Source organism: Haematobia irritans, chromosome 1, assembly GCF_050003625.1.
Source record: "Haematobia irritans isolate KBUSLIRL chromosome 1, ASM5000362v1, whole genome shotgun sequence".
In the NCBI taxonomy this organism is placed as follows: domain Eukaryota; kingdom Metazoa; phylum Arthropoda; class Insecta; order Diptera; family Muscidae; genus Haematobia; species Haematobia irritans.
Window position 1 is genome coordinate 258479014 of NC_134397.1, and position 25292 is coordinate 258504305.

General features: G+C 35.1%; 1 protein-coding gene across 2 annotated transcripts in view; it reads left to right on the forward strand.

Annotated features, from left to right (window-relative positions):
- Window positions 1-11474: 11474 nt before the first annotated feature.
- Window positions 11475-25292, forward strand: part of LOC142220898 (uncharacterized) — a 55474-nt gene continuing 41656 nt past the window's right edge. Inside the window, exons 1-2 of one of the 2 annotated variants that reach the window (XM_075290319.1) lie at window positions 11475-11869; window positions 11988-12068. The gene's annotated coding sequence lies outside the window, so the exon portion shown is untranslated. The remainder of the gene's footprint in view (window positions 11870-11987; window positions 12069-25292) is intronic. The other variant, XM_075290310.1, reaches the window with a different exon arrangement.

Below are 25292 nucleotides of genomic sequence, written 5' to 3' on the forward strand. Positions count from 1 at the left end.
CCGAGGTTTATCTTTTGTGGCAAGAACACCCTCCTAGCCCTGGGCACAGGCGGAACTAAACGATAGCATCCACCGTAAAAGATACAATGTGGCCTAACCCGAAATATAAAAGACGACCTTTGTATAATTAGGCAGCACGTCATTTTACACTCACGTTGACTATTTAGACGCTTTGAAACATTCAAAAATGTCACCAGCATATAATCCACCATTGAAAACCAGAATTATTCAAATATTTTCCTACGGAACGAAATTTTAGTAAAACGAAATTCCCCTAATTATAATTTATTTTCTTTTAAAGTAAAAACAAATATATACGGCCGTAAGTTCGTCCAGGCCGAATCTTATGTACCCTCCATCATGGATTGCGTAGAAACTTCTACGAAAGAATTTCATCCACAATCGAAATACTAGGGTTGTGGTATATTAAAACTTCTTAACATCGTTTTCTAAATTGTGAGTTAGTCTATACGTGGTATATATTAGACAAAACCATTATGTATAGTTAAGTCTACAAATAATTACGGATCGATATGGACTTTTTGCACGGTACGTAGAGAGCCAGAATTGAAATATGGGGGTCACTTATTAGGGGGCTATATACAATTATGAACTTGATATGGACCAATTTTTGTGTGATTGGAAATCGATTTATATATATATATATATATATATATATATATATATATATATATATATATATATATATATATATATATATATATATATATATATATATATATATATATATATATATATATATATATATATATATATATATATATATATATATATATATATATATATATATATATATATATATATATATAACTATAGACCGATATGGACCTAGTTAGGCATGGTTGTTAACGACCACATACTAGCACAATGTACCAAATTTCAACTCACTAGGATGAAATTTGCTCCTCCAAGAGGCTCCAAAACCAAATCTCGGGATCGGTTTATATGGGGCTATATATGATTATGAACTGATATGGACCACTTTTGGCATGGTTGTTAAATATCATATACGATCACCACGTACCAAATTTCGAGCAGATCGCATGAATTTTGCTTCTCCAAAAGGCACCGGAGGTCAAATCTGGGGATCGGTTTATACGGGAGCTATATATAATTATGGGTTGATAGGAACCAATTCCTACATGGTTGTTGGATACCATATACTAACATCACGTACCAAATTTCAACCGAATGGGAAGAATTTTGCTTTTCCACGGGGCTCTGGAGGTCAAATCTGGGGATCGGTTTATATGAGGCCTATATATAATTATGGACCGATTTCGACCAATTTTTGCATGGGAGTTTGAGGCCATATATTAACACCACGTACCAAATTTCAACTGAATCAGATGAATTTTGGTCTTCCAAGAGGCACCGGAGGTCAAATCTGGTGATCGGTTTATAAGGGGGCTATATATAATTATGGACCGATGTGGACCAATTTTTGCATGGTTGTTAGAGACCATATACTAACACCATGTACCAAATTTCAGCCGGATAGGATGAAATTTGCTTCTCTTAGAGGCCTCGCAAGCCAAATCGTGGGATCGGTTTATATGGGGGCTTTATATAATTATGGACCGATTTCGACCAATTTTTGCATGGGAGTTTGGGGCCATATATTAACACCATGTACCAAATTTCAGCCGGATCGGATGAAATTTGCTTCTCTTAAAGGCCTCGCAAGCCAAATCGGGGGATCGGTTTATATGGGGGCTATATATAATTATGGACCGATGTGGACCAATTTTTGCATGGTTGTTAGAGACCATATACTAACACCATGTACCAAATTTCAGCCGGATCGGATGAAATTTGCTTCTCTTAGAGGTCTCGCAAGCCAAATCGGGGGATCGGTTTATATGGGGGCTTTATATAATTATGGACCGATGTGGACCAATTTTCGCATGGTTGTTACAGACCATATACTAACACCATGTACCAAATTTCAGCCGGATCGGATGAAATTTGCTTCTCTTAGAGGCCTCGCAAGCCAAATTTGGGGGTCCGTTTATATGGGGGCTATACGTAAAAGTGGACCGATATGGCCCATTTGCAATACCATCCGACATACATCAATAACAACTACTTGTGCCAAGTTTCAAGTCGATAGCTTGTTTCGTTCGAAAGTTAGCGTGATTTCAACAGACGGACGGACATGCTCAGATCGACTCATAATTTCACCACGACCCAGAATATATATACTTTATGGGGTCTTAGAGCAATATTTCGATGTGTTACAAACGGTATGACAAGGTTAATAAACCCCCCATCCTATGGTAGTGGGTATAAAAAAACACGAATTTATGTCTTTAATCATTTTTGTTTGCTTTTATAGAAAATGTTGGCGCCAAAACAAAAATGGTTGTCTAAAATGTTATTCCACAAGAAATGAAATATCTTCTTTCAGTGTAGCCAAATTTTACTTATTCGGGAATCTCTCATAAATTCCAAATAAATTTGACTCTTTGAAATTAAAAAAAAAAAAAATTAAAAAATATCTCCTCTTGTGTAAATTCACCAAATTCGTAGACGTATAATAGAGAAAATCCATTTAGAGTTCAAAAAACGCAAATTCCGATGATGCATCGTAATCCACCGAGTGGATTAAACGTCATGAGTACCAGAGCTGTAAAAACCACACGATTAATAACGCTTCGCCGAATATCCAAACATTACAACAACTACCGGTAACAACAAATCTACTCTGGAGGCCCCTTTAAGAGAAGATTTCAAATGTTTGGATACATGGTACATGGTAGATTATGCTGTATTGTATTGTACGCATGCGCCACTCACTCAACATTATGAGTTCAAGCGGCGAGATCACTTCCTACAACAATTCCTCGTAAGCACTAGTGCAATCTCCTAGTAAACTCCGGCTTAAAACAAGCCAAGGCGAAACAAAATTCAAGAAGTCAAGAAGAAAACGAACGCAAAAAATCATTTAAAAAAAAAGCTTTTTGTTGTTATCTTTGTTAAGCTGTTAAGTGTCACAATTGCGCAACAATAAGAGTTTGTCTTTTTTTTGTTTGATATTCGTAGCATTGCTGTTATTTTTTTTGGGAGTTCAGACCACACCACCAACGATAAACAGTAACAACAGCAGCCGCCGCAGCTGTTTTAAGCACAACAGCAACAAAAACAGCATAATGATCATTCCATGGGCTGTATTACCTCAACTTGTGCTTGCTTGAGGTAATGCAAATACACCACTCAGCTTAAATGGGGTTGCCAGATGTGTTGGTTATGGTGAATATAAAGGAAATACAACCGTTTAACTAAGGATAAGCTGACCAGCGTTTTCACTTCGAATATTTTTTTTTTTTCAAATCAAATAAAAAATCTTATTCGGTGCACAGAAAAAAATATCACGAAAATTTTTCCAAAATAAATTTTAATTGTGTTTCAAAAACTATTGAATTAAAAATGTAATTGATTTAAAAATTGTTTACTTGAAACAAAATTTAAATGACATCAATTTGTTATATCAAAATTTTTATATTATTATTTTATAGGATGCGGGTATATTAACTTTATCATTCCGTTTGTAACACATCGAAAAATTGCTCTAAGACCCCATATAACAGGTTGGCTGATAAGTCTAACAAAGAAAAACACATTTTTTTGTGAAAATTCGTTTTTTTTATTCCCTTCATGAGCGATACAACGATTATAACGACCTTCCAATTTTTTGATACAATTTTGGTAGTACTCCTTCCGTTTTGCCTCAAAATAGGCCTCAGTTTCGGCGATCACATCTTCATTGCAGCCAAATTTTTTCCTTGCGAGCATCTTTTTAAGGTCTAAGAACAAGAAAAAGTCGCTGGGGGCCAGATCTGGAGAATACGGTGGGTGGGGAAGCAATTCGAAGCCCAATTCATGAATTTTTGCCATCGTTCTCAATGACTTGTGGCACGGTGCGTTGTCTTGGTGGAACAACACTTTTTTCTTCTTCATAAGAGGCAGTTTTGCCGCGATTTCGACCTTCAAACGCTCCAAAAATGCCATATAAATAATAGTCACTGTTGATGGTTTTTCCCTTCTCAAGATAATCGATAAAAATTATTCCATGCGCATCCCAAAAAACAGAGGCCATTACTTTGCCAGCGGACTTTTGAGTCTTTCCACGCTTCGGAGACGGTTCACCGGTCGCTGTCCACTCAGCCGATTGTCGATTGTACTCAGGAGTGTAGTGATGGAGCCATGTCTCATCCATTGTCACATATCGACGGAAAAAACTCGGGTGTATTACGAGTTAACAGCTGCAAACACCGCTCAGAATCATCAACACGTTGTTGTTTTTGGTCAAATGTGAGCTCGCGCGGCACCCATTTTGCACAGAGCTTCCGCATATCCAAATATTGATGAATGATATGTCCAACACGATCCTTTGATATCTTTAAGGCCTCTGCTATCTCGATCAACTTCATTTTACGGTCATTCAAAATCATTTTGTGGATTTTTTTTTATGTTTCCGTCGGCCCACTGCGTTCACGGTCATCCGTGCTCATTTCACTACGCTTGAATTTTGCATACCAATCAATTATTGTTGATTTCCCTGGGGCAGAGTCCGGAAACTCATTATCAAGCTAAGTTTTTGATTCCACCGTATTTTTTCCCTTCAAAAAACAGTATTTTATCAAAACACGAAATTCCTTTTTTCCATTTTTTTGACAATAACAAAAGTTGCTTCACAAAAGACGCTCTATCTCACAAACTAATTGACTTACACACGTCAAATTTTGACACGAATCATTTGAAGGTTGGTACTATATAAAAATAATATGCATTTAATACTAGCGACGCCATCTATGTGTCAGACCGGGGACTTATCAGCCAACCTGTTAGTATATATATTCTGGGTCGTGGTGAAATTCTGAGTCGATCTAAGCATGTCCGTACGTTCGTCTGTCCGTCTGTTGAAATCACGCTAACTTCCGAACGAAACAAGCTATCGACTTGAAACTTGGCACAAGTAGTTGTTATTGATGTAGGTCGAATGGTATTGCAAATGGGCCAAATCGGTCCACTTTTACGTATAGCCCCATATAAACCGATCCCTTGATTTAGCTTGCGGAGCCTCTAAGAGAAGCAAATTTCATCCGATCGGGCTGAAATTTGGTACATAGTTTTAATATATGGCCTCAAACACCCGTGCAAAAATTGGTCGAAATCGGTCCATAATTATATATAGCCCCCATATAAACCGATCCCCTGATTTGGCTTGCGGAGCCTCTAAGAGAAGCAAAATTCATCCGATCCGGCTGAAATTTGGTACATAGTGTTATTATATGGCCTCAAACATCCATTCAAAAAAATCGAAATCGGTTCATAATTATATATAGCACCCATATAAACCGATCACCATATTTGAACTCCGGAGAGAAGCAAATTTCATCCGATCCAGCTGAAATTTGGTACATGGTGTAAGTATATGGTCTCTAACAACTATGCAAAAATTAGTCCACATCGGTCCATAATTATATATAGCACCGATATAAACCGATCCCCCTATTTGGCTCGCGGAGACTCTAAGCAAGGCCGTAGCCAGGATTTTAATTCGGGGGGGGGGGGGGTTCAACTAAAAAAAAAAATATTCATATAATCTCATGTGTAGAAAATTTTATTTGTGCATAGGTACGTATACAATATTTATACCCTGCGCCACACTGTGGAACAGGGTATTATAAGTTAGTGCATATGTTTGCAACACCCAGAAGGAGACGAGATGGACACATGGCGTCTTTGGCAAAAATGCTCAGGGTGGGCTCCTGAGTCGATATAGCCATGTCCGTCTGTCCGTGAACACATTTTTGTAATCAAAGTCTAGGTCGCAGTTTTAGTCCAATCGACTTTGGCACAAGTATGTGTTTTGGCTCAGAATAGATACCTATTGATTTTGGAAGAAATCGGTTTAGATTTAGATATAGCTCCCATATATATATTTCGCCCGATATGGACTAATACGGTCCCAGAAGCCAGAGATTTACCCCAATTTGGTTGAAATTTTGCACTACGAGTTCAATTAGCAGTGTAGTCTAGTGTGCCAAATTTTATTGAAATCGGTTCAGATTTAGATATATCTCACTATATATCGTTCGCCCGATTTACACTCATATGACAACAAAGGCCAATTTTTTGTTCCGATTTAGTTGAAATTTTGCACAGGGAGTAGAATTAGCATTGTAGCTATGCGTGCCAAATTTGGTTGAAATTGGTTCAGATTTAGATATAGCTCCCATATAAATGTTTTTCTGATTTCGACAAAAATGGACATTTTCCTTGTAAAATCGCCACAGCTTAGTCGAAAAATTGTAAAAATGACTCTAATTTTCCTAAACTTCTAATACATATATATCGAGCGATAAATCATAAATAAACTTTTTCGAAGTTTCCTTAAAATTGCTTCAGATTTAAACGTTTCCCATATTTTTTTCTAACATTGTGTTCCACCCTAGTGCATTAGCCGACTTAAATTTGGAGTCTATAGATTTTGTTGAAGTCTATCAAATTCTGTCCATATCGAGTGATATTTAAATTTATGTATTTGGGACAAACCTTTATATATAGCCCCCAACACATTTGACGGATGTGATATGGTATCGAAAATTTAGATCTACAAAGTGGTGCAGGGTATAATATAGTCGGCCCCGCCCGACTTTAGACTTTCCTTACTTGTTTTATAATATTAAATTGAACCGACGGACTTTTTGGGCAGCAAATAAATCAATGACTTCTTCAGTCGGCACATTTATTCAGCGATGAACCGACATTAATGCCAATCAATTGAGTCTACTCTCGCTAGTCGAATTTCTAAGATACGTCTTTAATCTCTTCATTGTTGAAAATGAACGTTCGGATGAGCACGTAGTAACTGCAGGGATGGAAAATGCAGTACTATAGTACTTTTTTCAATACTTTTTCACCCCGGTCAGTACCGTAGTACCCCCGCCAATGATTTAGTACCTTTTGTGTAGACATTTTTGAGCCGATATCAGATTTATGGTACAATAGCTTTGACAAAATATTTTAATATTTTGAGAAAGTCTTTATCAACCTTATTTGCTAATAATCTTTTACAAATATGGCAAACCAGACATGTTCATGTGGGAAGAAAATCTTGATTTTGTAAAAGACATAGTCAAAAACAGGATTTTATTGAACTTCAAGAATGTTTTAGTCGAAAAAAGAATGCGATTCTATACTGTCGATTTTTTATTTCGGTAGAAAATGTTGTCAAAATTTTATTTCTATATAGAATTTTTGCAAAATTTTATTTTTATAGAAAATTTTGTCAAAATTTTATTTCAATTGAAAATTTTTTAAAAATTTAATTTCTATAGGAAATTTTTGCAAAATTTTATTTCTATAGAAAAAATTTTGCAACATTTTTTTTCTACAGAATTTTTTTGCAAAATTTTATTTCTATAGAAAATTTTTGCAAAATTTTATTTATATAGAAAATTTTGCCAAAATTTTATTTTCTTTAAAATTTAGTCTCTTGACAATAATCTTCCAGTGAAATTTTTGTTGAAATTTAGCAAAAAGTACCATTCCGCTCAAAAAAATACCTTTTTTGTACTTTCTTAAAAATTGTATTTTCCATCCCTGAGTAACTGGCAAAGTGACCAAAATTGTTAAAAGAATATGCACGTTTGGAAATATCTCTTTATTGGAATCTCCAAGTGCTTCCATCGCTGAATTAGGCAGGTTCTTTTCGCAGGTTTTGCGCCATTTCATTTACACATGTGTGTTTGGCTGTTTCGTTGTTGTTGCTATGGCCAAACAAAGCGAGTCATGTTCACAAAAAGAACAACAAACACACATAAATAGCAGAAATACATTTTCCAAAAATGAAATTTGTGGTGCGAGAAGAAAAACAATTTGTTTTTTTCGACCGTCGTTTGACGGGCTTTTCAACTAGTATTCTATGATTTGTGCAAGTTTTATAGGTAAGCGTTTTTCAAAATAAAACCTCCAGCTTTTCTTCAATATCTTCGATAAGATTTTCTATGCAGCTAAAAATATATATTTATTTATATAAATATATTCATTCATTTCGGGGGGGGGGGGTTTGATCCCCCTCATCCCCCCCCTGAATACGACCTTGACTCTAAGAGAAGCAAATTTCATCCGATCCGGCTAAATTTAGGTACATGGTGTAAGTATATGGTCTCTAACAACTATGCACAAATTGGTCCACATCGGTCTATAATTATATATAACCCCCATATAAATCGATCCCCCGATTTGGCGTGCGGAGCCTCTTGGAAGACCAAAATTCATGTAATTCAGTTGATATTAGGTACGTGGTGTTAATATATGGCCTCAAACACCTATGCAAAAATTGGTCGAAATCGGTCCATAATTATATATAGCCTCTACATAAACCGATCCCCAGATTTAACCTCCGGAGCCCCTTGGAAGAGCAAAATTCATCCGATTCGGTTGAAATTTGGTACGTGATGTCAGTATCCAACAACCATGCAGGAATTTGTTCATATTAGTCCATAATTAAATATAGCCCCCATATAAACCGATCCCCAGATTTGACCTCCGGTGCCTTTTGGAGAAGCCAAATTCATTCGATATGGTTGAAATTTGGTACGTGGTGGTAGTATATGATATTAAACAGCCATGCCAAAAGTGGTCCATATCAGTCCATAATCATATATAGCCCCCATATAAACCGATCCCGAGATTTTGTTTTGGAGCCTCCTGGAGGAGCAAATTTCATCCCAGTAAGTTGAAATTTGTTACATTGTGCTAGTATATGGCCGTTAACAACCATACCTAACTAGGTTCATATCGGTACATAGTTATATATAGCCCTCAGATAAATCGATCCCCAATCACACAAAAATTGGTCCATAACAAGTTCATAATTGTATATAGCCCCCATATTTCAATTCTGGCTCTCTACCACGTATGGACTAACTCACAATTTAGAAAACGAAGAGGTATTAATATACCACAACCCAAGTAAATCGATTGTGGATGACAGTCTTTCGTAGAAGTTTCTGCGCAATCCATGGTGGAGGGTACATAAGATTCGGCCTGGCCGAACTTACGCACGCAGAGAAGGAATATGATCACCTCAAACATGTTTCAAGAGCAAAATGTTCTTTTTGTATGGTGACCATGTAACATGTTTGTCACTAAAATGTTATTTTCTCGTCAAATATAACCAGCTTGCCGAAACCAGATACATGATTTCCGAGAAAATAACATGGTTGCGAAAACCATGTTACATGATCACCACACAAAAATAACATTTTGCTCTTAAAACATGTTTGAGGTGGTCATATTCCTTCTCTGGGTGCGGCCGTATATACTTGTTACATATATTTTTACATATATTCCAAAAATGCATGAATGAAACTTCAAAATGTGTCTTAATATAGACTTAAAGACAGAAAAGAACAGTTCAAAAATTATCTCTATTATTGCAAAAATAAAAATGTTATAACAAAAGATTTTTTTTTTTGGTTGATAAAACTTTGAAATTTTCAAAGAATTTCAAAAAACTCTAACATTCCATTCTTTGGGTGTATCAACACCGAATTATTTTTAAATTTTCATGAATGTAACAGCTCCTCTTTGAGCTGTTACATTCACATTTTTAGGGAAATAGTTGCCAGGGGTAACTAATGCACATTGTTCACTCTCGAGGAACGATAGTTGAAAAAAGTTGGCATTAAATGATCTACTTCACGTACCTTGTAGTACGAAAATTGATTTCCATACTTCCAACTCCAAGTTACAATTTTGACTTTTCTGTTTTCATCGGACGCCGTATACACGGTTGAAAAAGAGTGTTCTTCATATGTTTGGCTATAAACATTATATGTTTGGAACACAAATTTTTAAACACAATATTTTTGAGTGCAAGCATATAATGTTCATAAACTAGCATAACATGTTTGGGACATATATGTTAATATGTTAGAACATATTATGTTTGGGACATAAAATGTTTGTAAATATAATATGCTTGGATGCAAACATATATTAATTTAGAAATAGCCTATAAACATATATGTGTTTAGTAGCTTGGAGCGCTATTTAACAGGGAGCGATATTGAATTAAGTTGGTGGTTGTTGCTTGTTATTACAAAATTAACATTTTATTTGTCCTTGGGCAATTGATCAGCTACTTCTTTGATCCTTACAAACTGAGTGGTCCGCTGTTCGAATCCCCGGCCGGCAAAAGGTAAAATTAAAATAAAAAAATCATAAAATTGAATAATTTCTTCTACAATGTTTGTATTACAGAAAAAGGTGCTAAGAACTAAAAAATCTCGTGGAAGTGAGAAAGATGTGGGAGAATATACAATTAGGCAGAAACAAAATTTTGAGCATTCAGGTCGAAAACCTATGTTGTTAGCACCTATATTACCTGTTTATTTTCATAATTCATTATGATTGTAAATATATAAATAAATAAATAAAATTTCGAGCACAATATTGTTTGGGAGAATTTTTTTAAGCATATAATATTTTTGGGTGCAAAATGCTTCCAAACATATTATATGTCCACATAATAACATATTGTTTTTTGGAAGACAACATTATTGAATTTGGATGCAAAAATACAAAATGTTTGGAACTTAGACTACCCAAACATATATTGTTTAGACCAATATGCTTTCAAACATATTATATATTGGAAGAGATCAAACATATAAATGTTTGGGCAATACCCAAAAATGTATATGCTTGAAGCAAAATATGTTTGGGAGTATATGTTACAGAAGCGATTTTTTGTGAGCGTGTAGATAAAAATTCATAGTGGATGATTTCCGAGAACTAATGGCACTTATTTATTGTTAATTACTATTTTGGAACCTCAATTGATCTACAATACACATATTTTCTTTGGCAAAACTGCTCCCAAAAATCCATTCAGATATTTCCAGGGGCAATCACCCAAATCGTTAGGTGTGGTAGCACATTGTCCACCACAACCTAACACAACTGGTCTGCTATTGTGCTATGCTTTGCGGATGACGCTTAGCATGTTGCGTTTTAATTTATTTTTCTTCAGATTTGCTTTTGTTTACATTTTTAATTTGTGTGTGGCCAGCAGCTTTAAATTAAGCCAAAATGAGGGGTACATGTAGATTGCTAATATTAGCTTAACCATATCGATCATTTTATGAATTAATGGTCATTTTTCATATTAAAAATGATTTAAATTATACTACTCTCTCTCTCTGCCTCTTCCACTTTCTGAGAGAAAAAGAGTTATTATCCCAGGGATTGACCTCTTTTTCTTTGACTCTCCCGTTTTGTTTTCGCAGATTGTTTTATGATGTAGTTGTTGCTGTTGTTGTTGTTGGTGAACCGGGCGATCGGTTGGTTGATTGTGATAACCGCTTTGCAGAGATGTGGATATAGTTGACTGATTGTTTACTTGCCTACTCTTGTTGTTGGCCGATTTTCAGTCAGCCAGTCTATCAGACACCAGCAACCATAAACTCCATATAATTCATCCATCCACAACAGTTGTGCTTTTTTTGCTGTTGAAGTAGTGTGCTTTGCTTTTTCGCCTATTTTTTTTTACGAAATATCTTTTGTGGTTGTTATTGTTGCTGTTTTCGCTTTTTCTACTTCAGTTACAAGCCACCAACAAATTTCAATTTCATTCAGTTACCACTCGGTACGGGTACTGAACTGTTGTGGTTTTGATCACCACCAAAAAACATCGATTTCGAATCGTATAATTTTGTGAATTTTTTTTACCGAATTGAACCGAACGAAGCGGCCTTGCAATCGTGTGTGTGTGTGGTGTTATCCTGTTGTTTGAGTGTTACACCCTGTGTTTGTGTTTATCGTAGCTGATGTGAGTTTTGTGTAGTTTTTTTTTTTTTAACTTGAGAAAACAAAACACTGTGCAAATATTATTTTAAAATTAATTTTAATGAAAGAAATATTGAAACAAGTGTTAATTTATTTGATAGATATTGAAATTGAATGTCATCAGCAGAAACAACTGTTTTGTGGATTTTTAATTGTCGGCATATACTTAGCTTGAAAAACAGGTTTGGTATCTTATAATTAAGCCTTCCTATCTTTCATATGGAAAAGAAAGAAACAATCATCATTCATTACCAATGTATGAAATAAGGTCAAATAAACAACATAGAATTGATATTAAAATATTAAAAATATTAATCATTTTAAGTGAAAAGCTTTTTTTACACTGAAAAAAAGCATACCCGGTTCCAAAGATTTTGTCTTTACTATAAAAATTTTGGTATTGATTCCGAGCCAAACAAGCGGAGATTACATGTAAGGATACCTTTAAGACACAATTCTCTTTTTTTGTTGGGTTTTGTGTACTTGCTTCTAGGAAGCAAATTTTAAATTTTCACTTTTTCAGCTTTTTTTCTCCATATGCTATCAAAGTCCTTTAAAAACGAGTTAACGACAACTTTATTTTCCAAATTAAGACTCGACTTCCAGTAGAAATTATGTTATGTTTCAAGTAAAAAACTTCTATAAAATAAAGTGTTGAAAAACATATCCCATATTTGAAGGATTTTTTGCTTTGTGGTCAAGATGTAAAAAGACAACAAATTTAAAGACAATTTCATTAAATCTAGAAAATTTTTCTGAATTATTAAAGTCAAGTTGACCTTAGCCCAAACATTTTTTCGTTCATGTTATGATACACTTTTTTATATGAAATCATTTAATTATAAGGACAATACGACTTCATTGAAAAGTGTATCGACTTTTGGACAAGGAAAAAAACTTTATATTAGAGAAATGTGTCTTTTATGCTAAGCAAAATTTGAATTCGTATTTTAAAGACATGAAATCTTTGACCTCACGATAATATTTTTTTCAGTGTATGTCAATTACCCATTTCAAGTGAAAATTTATACCACCTTATATTTTGTATTATATTTCTATACCCTTCACCACTCTACTGTGGTACAGGGTATAATAAATTTGTGCATTTGTATGTAACGCCAAGAAGGAAAAGTCTGAGTCCCATCGTTTAGTATACCGATCGTCTTAGAATTAAATTCTGAGTCGATTTAGCGATGACCGTCTGTCTGTCTCTCTTTCTGTCCGTCTGTCTGTCTGTCTGTCTGTTGGTGTATTTTTGTGTGTAAAGTACAGCTCGTAGTTTTAGCCCGATTGTCCTAAAATTTGGTATAGGGTCCTGCTTCGGCTCAAAGACGATCCCTATTGATTTTGGAAAATATCGGTTCAGATTTAGATATAGCTGCCATATATAGTTTTCATCGATCTGGTCATAATTGACGTGTATATCAACCGATTTTCCTCAAATTCCGTACATCCGAATATTTTGTGAGTCTTGAAAAACTTGCAAAATATCAGCCAAATCAGTTCAGATTTAGATATAGCTCCCATATATATTTTTCGCCCGATTTACACTCATTTGCCCACAGAGGCCAATTTTTTGCTCCAATTTAGTTGAAATTTTGCATAGGGAGTATAATTAGCGTTGTAACTATGCGTGCCAAATTTGCTTGAAATCGGTTCAGATTTGGATATATCTCCCATATATAGCTTTCGCCCGATTTACACTCATATGACCACAGAGGCCAATTTTTAACTCCGATTTAGTTGAAATTTTGCACAGGGAGTAGAATTAGCATTGTAGCTATGCGTGCCAAAATTGGGTGACATCGGTTCAGATTTAGATATAGCTCCCATATATATGTTTTTCTGATTTCGACAAAAATGGTAAAAATACCAACATTTTCCTTGTTAAATCGCCACTGCTTAGTCGAAAAGTTGTAAAAATGATTTCTAATTTTCCTAAACTTCTAATAAAGGGTGATTTGTTAAGAGCTTGATAACTTTAAAAAAAAAAAAAAACGCATAAAATTTGCAAAATCTCATCGGTTCTTTATTTGAAACGTTAGATTGGTCCATGACATTTACTTTTTGAAGATAATTTCATTTAAATGTTGACCGCGGCTGCGTCTTAGGTGGTCCATTCGGAAAGTCCAATTTTGGGCAACTTTTTCGAGCATTTCGGCCGGAATAGCCCGAATTTCTTCGGAAATGTTGTCTTCCAAAGCTGGAATAGTTGCTGGCTTATTTCTGTAGACTTTAGACTTGACGTAGCCCCACAAAAAATAGTCTAAAGGCGTCAAATCGCATGATCTTGGTGGCCAACTTACCGGTCCATTTCTTGAGATGAATTGTTCTCCGAAGTTTTCCCTCAAAATGGCCATAGAATCGCGAGCTGTGTGGCATGTAGCGCCATCTTGTTGAAACCACATGTCAACCAAGTTCAGTTCTTCCATTTTTGGCAACAAAAAGTTTGTTAGCATCGAACGATAGCGATCGCCATTCACCGTAACGTTGCGTCCAACAGCATCTTTGAAAAAATACGGTCCAATGATTCCACCAGCGTACAAACCACACCAAACAGTGCATTTTTCGGGATGCATGGGCAGTTCTTGAACGGCTTCTGGTTGCTCTTCACTCCAAATGCGGCAATTTTGCTTATTTACGTAGCCATTCAACCAGAAATGAGCCTCATCGCTGAACAAAATTTGTCGATAAAAAAGCGGATTTTCTGCCACTGATTTTGGTAATAAAATTCAATGATTTGCAAGCGTTGCTCGTTAGTAAGTCTATTCATGATGAAATGTCAAAGCATACTGAGCATCTTTCTCTTTGACACAATGTCTGAAATCCCACGTGATCTGTCAAATACTAATGCATGAAAATCCTAACCTCAAAAGAATCACCCGTTACATTTATATCGAGCGATAAATCATAAATAAACTTTTGCGAAGTTTCCTTAAAATTGCTTCAGTTTTAAATGTTTCCCATATTTATACCCTTCACCACTACTGTGGTACAGGGTATAATAAGTTTGTGCATTTGTATGTAACGCCAAGAAATAATTGTCATAGACCCATCTTTTAGTATACCTATCGGCTTAGAATTAGATTCTGAGTCGATTTAGCGATGTTCGTCTGTCTGTCTGTCTGTCCGTCCGTCTGTCTGTATATGTAATTTTGTGCACAAAGTACAGGTCGCAGTTTATGACCAATCGTCCTCAAATGTTACATAACATCTTTCTTCGGGTAGAAGACAATCGCTATTGATTTTGGAAAAAATCGGTTCAGATTTAGATATAGCTGCCATATATAGTTATCACCGATTTGATCATAATTCACGTATTTATGAACCGACGTTCTTCAAATTTTGTACATCTGAATGTTTTGTCAGTCCCATAAAAACTGCCAAATATCAGCTAAATCGGTTCAGATTTATATATAGCTCCCATATATATCTTTCGTCCGATTTGGACTTATATGGCCCCAAAAGCGAGAGTTTTGCCCTGATTTGCTTCAAATTTTGCACAACGAGTACGTTTAATAGTATCGTTAATTGTGCCAAATTTAGTTGAAATCGGTTCAGATTTAGATATAGCTCCCCTATATATCTTTCGTCCGATTTTGACTTATATGGCTTCAAAAGCCAGAGTTTTGCCCTGATTTGATTAAAATTTTGTACAAGGAGTACGTTTAATAGTATCGTTAATTGTGCCAAATTTAGTTGAAATCGGTTCAGATTTAGATATAGCTCCCATATATATCTTTCGACCGATTTGGACTTATATGGCCCCAAAAGCCAGAGTTTTGCCCTGACTTGCTTCAAATTTTACACAACAAGTACGTTTAATAGTATCGTTAAATGTGCTTAATTTGGTTAAAATCGGTTCCGATTTAGATATAGCTCCCATATATATCTTTCGTTCGATTTGGATTTATATGGCCTCAAAAGCCAGAGTTTTGCCCTGAGTTGCTTGAAATTTTGCACAAGGAGTACGTTTTATATTACCGTTAATTGTGCAAAATTTAGTTGAAGTCGGTTCAGATTTAGATATAGCTCCCATATATATCATTCGCCCGATTTGGACTAATATGCCCACAGAGGCAAAAGTACTACTCTGATTTACGTGAAATTTTGCAGAGGGAGTAGAATTGAACTTGAAACTTTGCACAGGCAGTAGAATTCGGGTTCTGCATATACGTGTTTATTTTGGTTGAAATCGGTTCAGATTTTGATATGGCTCCCATATATATCTTTCACCCAATTTTCCGTCATATGACCACAGAGGTCAAAGTTGTTATCCGATTTACGTGAAATTTTGCACAGGGAGTAGATTCAACATAGTAACTATGCATGTGAAATTTGATTGTCATCGGTTCAGATTTCGATATAGATTCCATATATATGTTTTTCCTATTTAGGCAAAACTGGCCGAAATACCTACATTTTCCTTATCAAATCGCCACTGCTAAGTCGAAAACTTATCAAAATGACTCAAATTTTCCTATTACTCTATTACACATCTATCGACCGATAAATCATAAATACACTTTTGCGAAGTTGCCTCAAAATTGGTTCATATTTAAATGTTTCCTATATTTTTTTTTTTTTACTAACATTGTGTTCCACCTCAGCGCATTAGCCGACTTAAATGTAAAATCTATAAGTATAGCAGAACTCTGTACAGATCTGCTCAGATATACAGAATATATGTGTATGGATTCATATAGCATCCAACACATTGGAAGTGGTGAAGGGTATAATATAGTCGGCCCCGCCCGACTTTAGACTTTCCTTACTTGTTTTTTACTAAAATTGTGTTCCACGCTAGTGCATTAGCCAACTTAAATTTTGAGTATATAGATTTTGTAAAAGTCTATCAAATTCTGTCCAAATCGAGTGATATTTAAATGTATGTATTTGGGACAAACCTTTATATATAGCATCCAACACATTTGACGGGTGTGATATGGTATCGAAACTTTAGATCTCCAAAGTGGTGCAGGGTGTAATATAGTCGGCCCCGCCCGACTTTAGACTTTCCTTACTTGTTTATTATATTTTTTATTTATATTTACCCTTAACCACATAGTGGTTAGGATATAATAACTTTGATCTGCCAAAAAATGTGCCTACCAGAAATATTGATTTTAAACCCCATAAAATATATACCGATCGACTCAGAATCACCTCCTGAGTCGATCTAGCACTTGTTGTCTGTCTGTCCATGTATTTATTATCCGCAGGATTCCGGTCGGAGTTTTTAATCGATTTTGATGAAATTTGGCGCAGAGTGTTTTTTGGGCATAAGGACGAACGATATTGAATTTGGAAGAAATCGGGTCACGGGAAATGGGGTCACGTTGCGCTTTATTACTCACCGATCGTCTTTAAATTTGGCACAAAGTATTATTTTTCATCACTCTTCAATTTTGCAAAATTTCATCGAAATCGGTTCAGATTTAGCTATAGCTCCCATATATATGTATCGCCCGATCTTTCCAAATTAGGCCATAAAATCCTTATTTATCAACCAATCTTACTAAAATTTTGTACAAAGTAACCTGCTGTGGTGTCAACCAAACCTGCGAAATATCATCCAAATTGGTTTAGATTTAGATATAGCTCCCATATATATGTAGCGCCTGATTTTCCAAAATAACCTTATTTTTGACCATAGTGGCCTCATTAAAAATTTCCTGGTTTTAACAACGCTTTGTGGAAATCTCAAAATGTGGAGTAAAATTTAGTTCAATTTTCGTGCGTGGTAGTTCATTCTTCATTTAAAACATTTCACTTTTTTTTCGGTGTGGGTTGCTGCCGAAGGCAAGGCATCCTAAAACTTCTTAACATTATTTTCTAAATTGTAAGTTAATCCATGCGGGATATATATTAGACAAAAGAAAGGTCGATTAAATACATATACAATTCTTGACCGGTACATATATACCCTTCAAGACCGGTATATATAATAATAACGAACCGATATGAACTTTTGTCCAGTAATTATAAAGCCATAATTGAAATATGGGTGTCACTTTATATGGGGGCTATATACAATTATGAACACGATTCTACCAAAAATGGCAGATTTTTTACTGTTTGGTAGAATGGTAGAATTCTTGATGTTTTGCAAGATTTTGCAAAATATTCGTCTCCAACTAAGAGGTCCTTCATAAATTTCTATAGAAATAATATTTTGACAAAATTTTGTACAGAAATAAAGTTCTGACAAAATTTTCTATAGAAATAAATTTTTGACAAAATTTTGTAAAGAAATTATATTTTGACAAAATTTTCTATAGAAATAAAATGTTGACAAAATTTTTTATGGCAATAAAATTTTGGTAGATTATTTTTGTCTCGAGTGGCAATCGTGATTTTCTGTGATTGGGGCTATATATAACTATAGACCGATACGAACCAATTTTGGCATGGTTGCTATCGGCCATATACTAGCGCAATGTACCATATTTCAACCGGATCGGATGAATTTTATCTTCAAGAGGCTCAAATCCGGGGATCGGTTTATATGGATCTATATATAATTATGAGCCGATGTGGACCAATTTTTGCACATTTATTACATACCATATACTAACACCATGTACCCAATTTCAGCCAGATCGGATGAAATATTCTTCTCTTAGAGGATCCCCAACCCAAATCTGGGGGTCCGTTTATATGGGGGCTATACGTAAAAGTGAACCGATATGACCCATTTGCAATACTATCCGACCTACATCAATAACCACTACTTGTGCCAAGTTTCAAGTCGATGGCTTGTTTCGTTCGGAAGTTAGTGTGATTTCACCAGACGGACGTACATGCTTAGATCGACTCCGAATTTCACCACGACCCAGAATATATATGGGGTCTTAGAGCAATATTTCGATGTGTTACAAACGGAATGACAAACAAAGTTTAATTAAAAACATTAAAACGAAATAATATTAATTGTTTTGTTTGCCTTTCCTTGGAGTTTTGAAAATGTTGCTAAATTTTAAATTTCTGTTTTTTTTTTCTTTCTTGTATAGAAAGAAATGCACCTTAAACGACTCCTTCAAGTTGTATTGTTAGCTGGAGAGTAAGTGGATGAGAGAGTAAGAGAGCGTTGACATCATTCAGTGTTAGTGATGTCTATATGGTGGTGAGATTTCTGTAGGCGATTAAGTTAATTTAATCAATTGAAGTTGTATTGTTGGCTGTAGAGAACAGTAAGTGGTTGAGAGAGAGAGAGAAAGCATTGACATGATTAATTTTTTTGTTCGATCAACTTACAATTTTGTATAGATAAAGTTCGATGAGGGTACACATTGGTTAATAGTTTGGGTGCCTTCCCTTACAATTCTCAAAATGTAGTCAAATTTTAACTTTGTGCATTTTTTGTATATCAATGCACATAAAACTTTACCTTGTAGTTGTATACTTGTCTAATGACTAAGTGGGTGGAAGAGAGAGAGAGAGAGAGCATTGACATGATTCCATGTTAGTGATGTTCATATGACAATGAGATTTCCGTAGGCCAGCAATATAAATACAAACAAGTACATACGGCCGTAAGTTCGGCCAGGCCGAAACTTATGTACCCTCCATCATGGATTGCGTAGAAACTTCATCTAAACACTGCCATCCACAATCGAATTACTTAAGTTGCGGTAACGCTTGCCGATGGCAAGGTATCTTAAAACCTCCTAACACCATCTTCTAAATTGTATGTAAGTCCATACGTGGTATATATTAAATCAAAAAAGATCGATCCAATACGTATATAATTCAGTTTGACAAAGTAGACATAAAATTTTGACAACATTTTCTACAGAAATAAAATTTTAACAAAATTTTCTATAGAAATAAAATTTTCCCAAAATTTTCTATAGAAATAAAAATTTTGACAAAATTTTCTATAAAAAGAAAATTTTGACAAAAATTTCTACAGAAATAAAATTTTAACAAAATTTTCTATAGAAATAAACTTTTGACAAAATTTTCTATAGAAATAAAATCTTGGTAGATTATTTTTGGCTCGAGTGGCAACCATGATTATGAACCGAATAAAAATTGAACAAAATTTTCTCTAGAAATAAAATTTTGACAAAATTTTCTATAGAAATAAAATTTTGACAAAATTTTCTATAGAAATAAAATTTTGACAAAATTTTCTATAGAAATAAAATTTTGGTAGATTATTTTTGGCTCTAGTGGCAACCATGATTATGAACCGATATGGACCAATTTTGGTATGGTTGTTAGCGACCATATACTAACACCACGTGCCTAATTTGAACCGGATCGGATGATTTTTGCTCCTCCAAGAGGCTCCGGAGGTCAAATCTGGAGAATGTTTTATATGGGGGCTATATATAATTATGGACCGATATGGACCAATTCTGGCACGGTTGTTAAAGATCATATACTAACTCCATGTTTTAAATTACACCCGGATCGGGTGAAATTTGCTTCCCTTTGAGGCTCCGCAACCCAAATCTGGGGATCGGTTTATATGGGCGCCATATATAATTATGGACCGATGTGGACCAATTTTTGCATGGTTATTAGAAACCATATACTAACACCATGTACCAAATTTCAGCCGGATTCTCTTAGAGGCCACGCAAGCCAAATCGGGGGATCGGTTTATATGGGGGCTATATATAATTATGGACCGATGTGGACCAATTTTTGCATGGTTGTTAGAGGCCATATACTAACACCATATACCAAATTTCAGCCGTATCGGATGAAATTTGCTTCTCTTACAGGCCTCGCAAGCCAAATTTGGAGATCGGTTTATATGGGGGCTATATATAATTATCGACCGATGTGGACCAATTTTTGCATGGTTGTTAGAGACCATATACTAACATCATGTACCAAATTTCAGCCCGATCGGATGAAATTTGCTTCTCTTAGAGGCCTCGCAAGCCAAATCGGGGGATCGGTTTATATGGGGGCTATATATAATTATGCACCGATGTGGACCAATTTTTGCACGGTTGTTAGAGACCATATACTAACACCATGTACCAAATTTCAGCCGGATCGGATGAAATTTGCTTCTCTTACAGGCCTCGCAAGCCAAATCTGGAGATCGGTTTATATGGGGGCTATATATAATTATGCACCGATGTGTACCAATTTTTGCACGGTTGTTAGACACCATATACTAACACCATGTACCAAATTTCAGCCGGATCGGATGAAATTTGCTTCTCTTAGAGGCCTCGCAAGCCAAATTTGGAAGTCCCTTTATATGGGGGCTATACGTAAAAGTGGACCGATATGGCCCATTTTCAATACCATCCGACCGACATCGATAACAACTACTTGTGCCAAGTTTCAAGTCGATAGCTTGTTTCGTTCGGAAGTTAGCGTGATTTCAACAGACGGACGGACGGACGGACGGACGGACATGCTTAGATCGACTCAGAATTTCACCACGACCCAGAATATATATACTTTATGGGGTCTTAGAGCAATATTTCGATGTGTTACAAACGGAATGACAAAGTTAATATACCCCCATCCTATGATGGAGGGTATAAAAATTACGATAACTTATGGCCGGATAGTAAAATTTTTGTATGGGATCAGGTGTTTTATCTTCAGGACAAATAATAACAGGACATTGAGAATATTAAGTTAGCTTAATTATTTGTAGTGTATTGTTGTCTGGAGATAACAGTACGTAGATGAGGGAGAGAGCATTGACATGACTCAATGTTAGCTCGATTACTTAAAATTTCGTATTGATTGAGGCGACGAAGGCTTCTGGATAATTTTTTCGGTATAGTAATGTACTAAAAATGTTTCTTTACAGTTGTATTGTTGGAGAGCGAGAGAGAGAGAGAAAGAACATTGATATATTTCAGTTATTCTAATCAATGAAAATAAAGTGTGTTCATAAAAAGAATTAAATGTATTCTTCTAAACAAATCTAAATCAATAAACTTAGTTAAATTATAATTGGAAGTGTAAAAATCATATGTGTAAAATTAACCACTTCCTAAAGGAATGGTATGCTTAAATTCAAACATCTCAAACTTGACCCTATGAATACGGGACACTTCTCGCATAAGTGCACAATTTTCATATGACGTTTGCTAAATTATCATAATAATAGAAACCTTTCATAAGTGGACACCTCCCAAGTGTTGACAAAATTTAAGCGACTGTGAGTGTCCACTTTTGAGAGGCTTCACTGTATATTTGTTTATTATAGAGCCCCATTACACGAATGATACTTTCCTATACACATTTTGCTTATTGTTTAATGCATACGATTCAATTAAAATTCTATTACCAAGATAAGAAAAATAACTCTTATGATAGACACCTACATGCAGTTAGTATGTATATACATTTTCATAGCAATTATTGTGTCATTTGATTGATTTTGAAATATGATTTCAAAATGCAATGGGGTAAATTGAATATTAAACACTTAAAATTCATCATTCATTACCATGAAGATGATGGTAACACTCCTCAATCATAAAATCATTTTGACGAAAAAAAAAAAATAACTTTTACTTTTCAAAGACCTTGGTGTAAAAGCTGCCAAAGAATTATGGGTCCCCGTATTATAAAAGTATTACAAATGCTTATTTCCAGTGAGGGTTTACAACGCACTTTCATTCGATTGTGTGCACTTACTTACACTTCAATTGAAATTCATGGGACACAGAAGAAATAAACAAAAACAAAATAATAAAAAAAAAATATTAAAAACATTACATAAAAAAGCAACATGAAGTATTAGCAATACAAGGCAACCGACAAGGAAACATAAAAATACGATTAATATTACTAACAGCAAAATTATGTTTAACTTTTTATCTACAACATTTGTATGACCTTTGCCAGAGTTTCGTCTCATTTAAAAGTTCACATACATATGTTCACTGGATAATTTGGCCAAAAATGAGCTTCATCGTCATCATCATTGGATGGCATGTCAAACATAATGATGGATCATTGAAGTTTGCATAATTCTTGTTGTTAAGTGAATAACAAAGTGAGATCCATGTGCCTTGCATTTTCCAAATATGCACCCCAGTGTAGGGCATTCCGAACAGCTAATTAAATAAAAAAAATGAACATTTTTTCTAATTAAAAGAAATATTGTTTTAATCAAAATTTAAATACAAAAGCCAACATCTTGGCGTTTTATGGTCTTTGTTTTACAAAGTGCTACAACCTACCAGCCATAGTTACAAGAGGTCCATGGGTGTTAAAAAAAATGTTACCTACAAATGAAAGTAAAAGTGATGATAGCGATAGTCAAGCATAATAATCTCGGCTTGAATGCTACCCCCCCTTTCCAACATCTTGATAATATATTTATGATAATGGTAGGTAGCCGCCATAAGGTCTATCTCCATCTATCCAAAATGTCTGTCTGGCTTCTTCAGTGAAAAGCTAAAATCACCTCCCATGGTGGCTGAATCGTAAAGACCAGTCTAAAATACTTAACACTTTTGTCAAGTGTTACAGACATTTGCATCTGCAAATGACACTCTTAATAATGCCTCTTTAAGTCCTCATTAAAATTTGTAATTCCTCAATCATCAAGTGTTTTTACCATTCATCTTCGTCGTTTTAGGGAGGACTTGTGTAATAAATCACTCATCAAATATTTTAACATACTTTAAAATGTACGAAAAGAGTCAGCATTTTGAAGTATGGAGTAGGCTGAATGCTGCATGAACATACATTTATTATTCAGTCATATTCATAATCAATTATGACATCGTGAAATGTCACATGAATGTTACCACTTATCTGACGGTAACACTGGGCAAATATTTGACAGAAATCATTGCATATATCACAACAATAGTACAACGGTATGCTGAAGTTTCGAAAATATTTGCCTAGTGTTACCATACTCTTAAGCCCATTTCTCTACTCTCCATTATGACACAAAAAATCTTAAAGTTAAAAATTATGAAAAGCCAGGAACTAATACCTTTGGAGCCAAAAACGCGACTCAAACAACAAATCTACATAGAAAAAATCAAAATATACACACATGTGATGTCAAACGGAGAACAGACGGTGTCAATCTGACAACGATAAAATGACACCATGCGTTGTCAAAACAACTACTAGCGTTCATAATCTGAAAATGCTATGGTTACGAATTTATAAAAAAGTAAGGAAAGTCTAAAGTGGGGCGGGGCCGACTATATTATACCCTGCACCACTTTGTAGATCTCAAATTTCGGTATTTTGACTATTTTTTGTCGAAATCAGAAAAACATATATATGGGAGCTATATCTAAATCTGAACCGATTATAGCTACAATGCTAATACTACTCCCTGTGCAAAATTTCAACTAAATCGGAGCAAAAAATTGGCCTCTGTGGTCATATGAGTGTAAATCGGGCGAAAGCTATATATGGGAGCTATATCTAAATCTGAACCGATTTCAATAAAATTTGGCACACTTGACTACACTACTAATTGTACTCCTAGTGCAAAGTTTCAACCAAATTGGTGTAAAACTCTGGTTTCCGGGACCGTATTAGTCCATATAGGGCGAAAGATATATATGGGAGCTATATTTAAATTTGAGCATTTTTGCCAAAGACACTATGTGTCTATAACAAGTACTCGTATATACGGCCGTAAGTTCGGCCAGGCCGAAGCTTATGTACCCTCCAAAATCGAATTACTTGAGTTGCGGTAACGCTTGCCGATGGCAAGGTATCTTAAAACCTCCTAACACCGTCTTCTAAATTGTAAATAAGTCCATACGTGGTATATATTAAATCAAAAAACACCGATTAAATACGTATATAATTCAGTTTGACAAAGTTGTCTATAAAAATAAAATTTTGACAAAATTTTCTATAGAAATAAAATTTTAACAAAATTTACTATAGAAATAAAATTTTGACATATATAACTATAGACCGATATGGACCACTTTTGGTATGGTTGTTAGCGGCCATATTTATACTAACACCACGTTCCAAATTTCAACCAGATCGGATGAATTTTGCTTCTCCAAAAGGCACCGGTAGTCAAATCTGGGGATCGGTTTATATTGGGGGCTATATATAATTATGGACCGATATGAACCAATTCCTGCATGGTTGTTGGATACCATATACTAACATCATGTACCAAATTTCAACCGAATCGGATGAATTTTGCTCTTCCATGGGACTCCGGAGGTCAAATCTGGGGATCGGTTTATATGGGGGCTATATATAATTATGGACCGATTTCGACCACTTTTTCCATTGGTGTTTGAGGCCATATATTAACACCACGTACCAAATTTAAACAGAATCAGATGAATTTTGGTTTTCCAAGTGGCTCCGGAAGTCAAATCTTGTGATCGGTTTATATGGGGGCTGTATATATTTATGGACCGATGAGGACCAATTTCATATGCTGACACCATGTACCAAAGTTC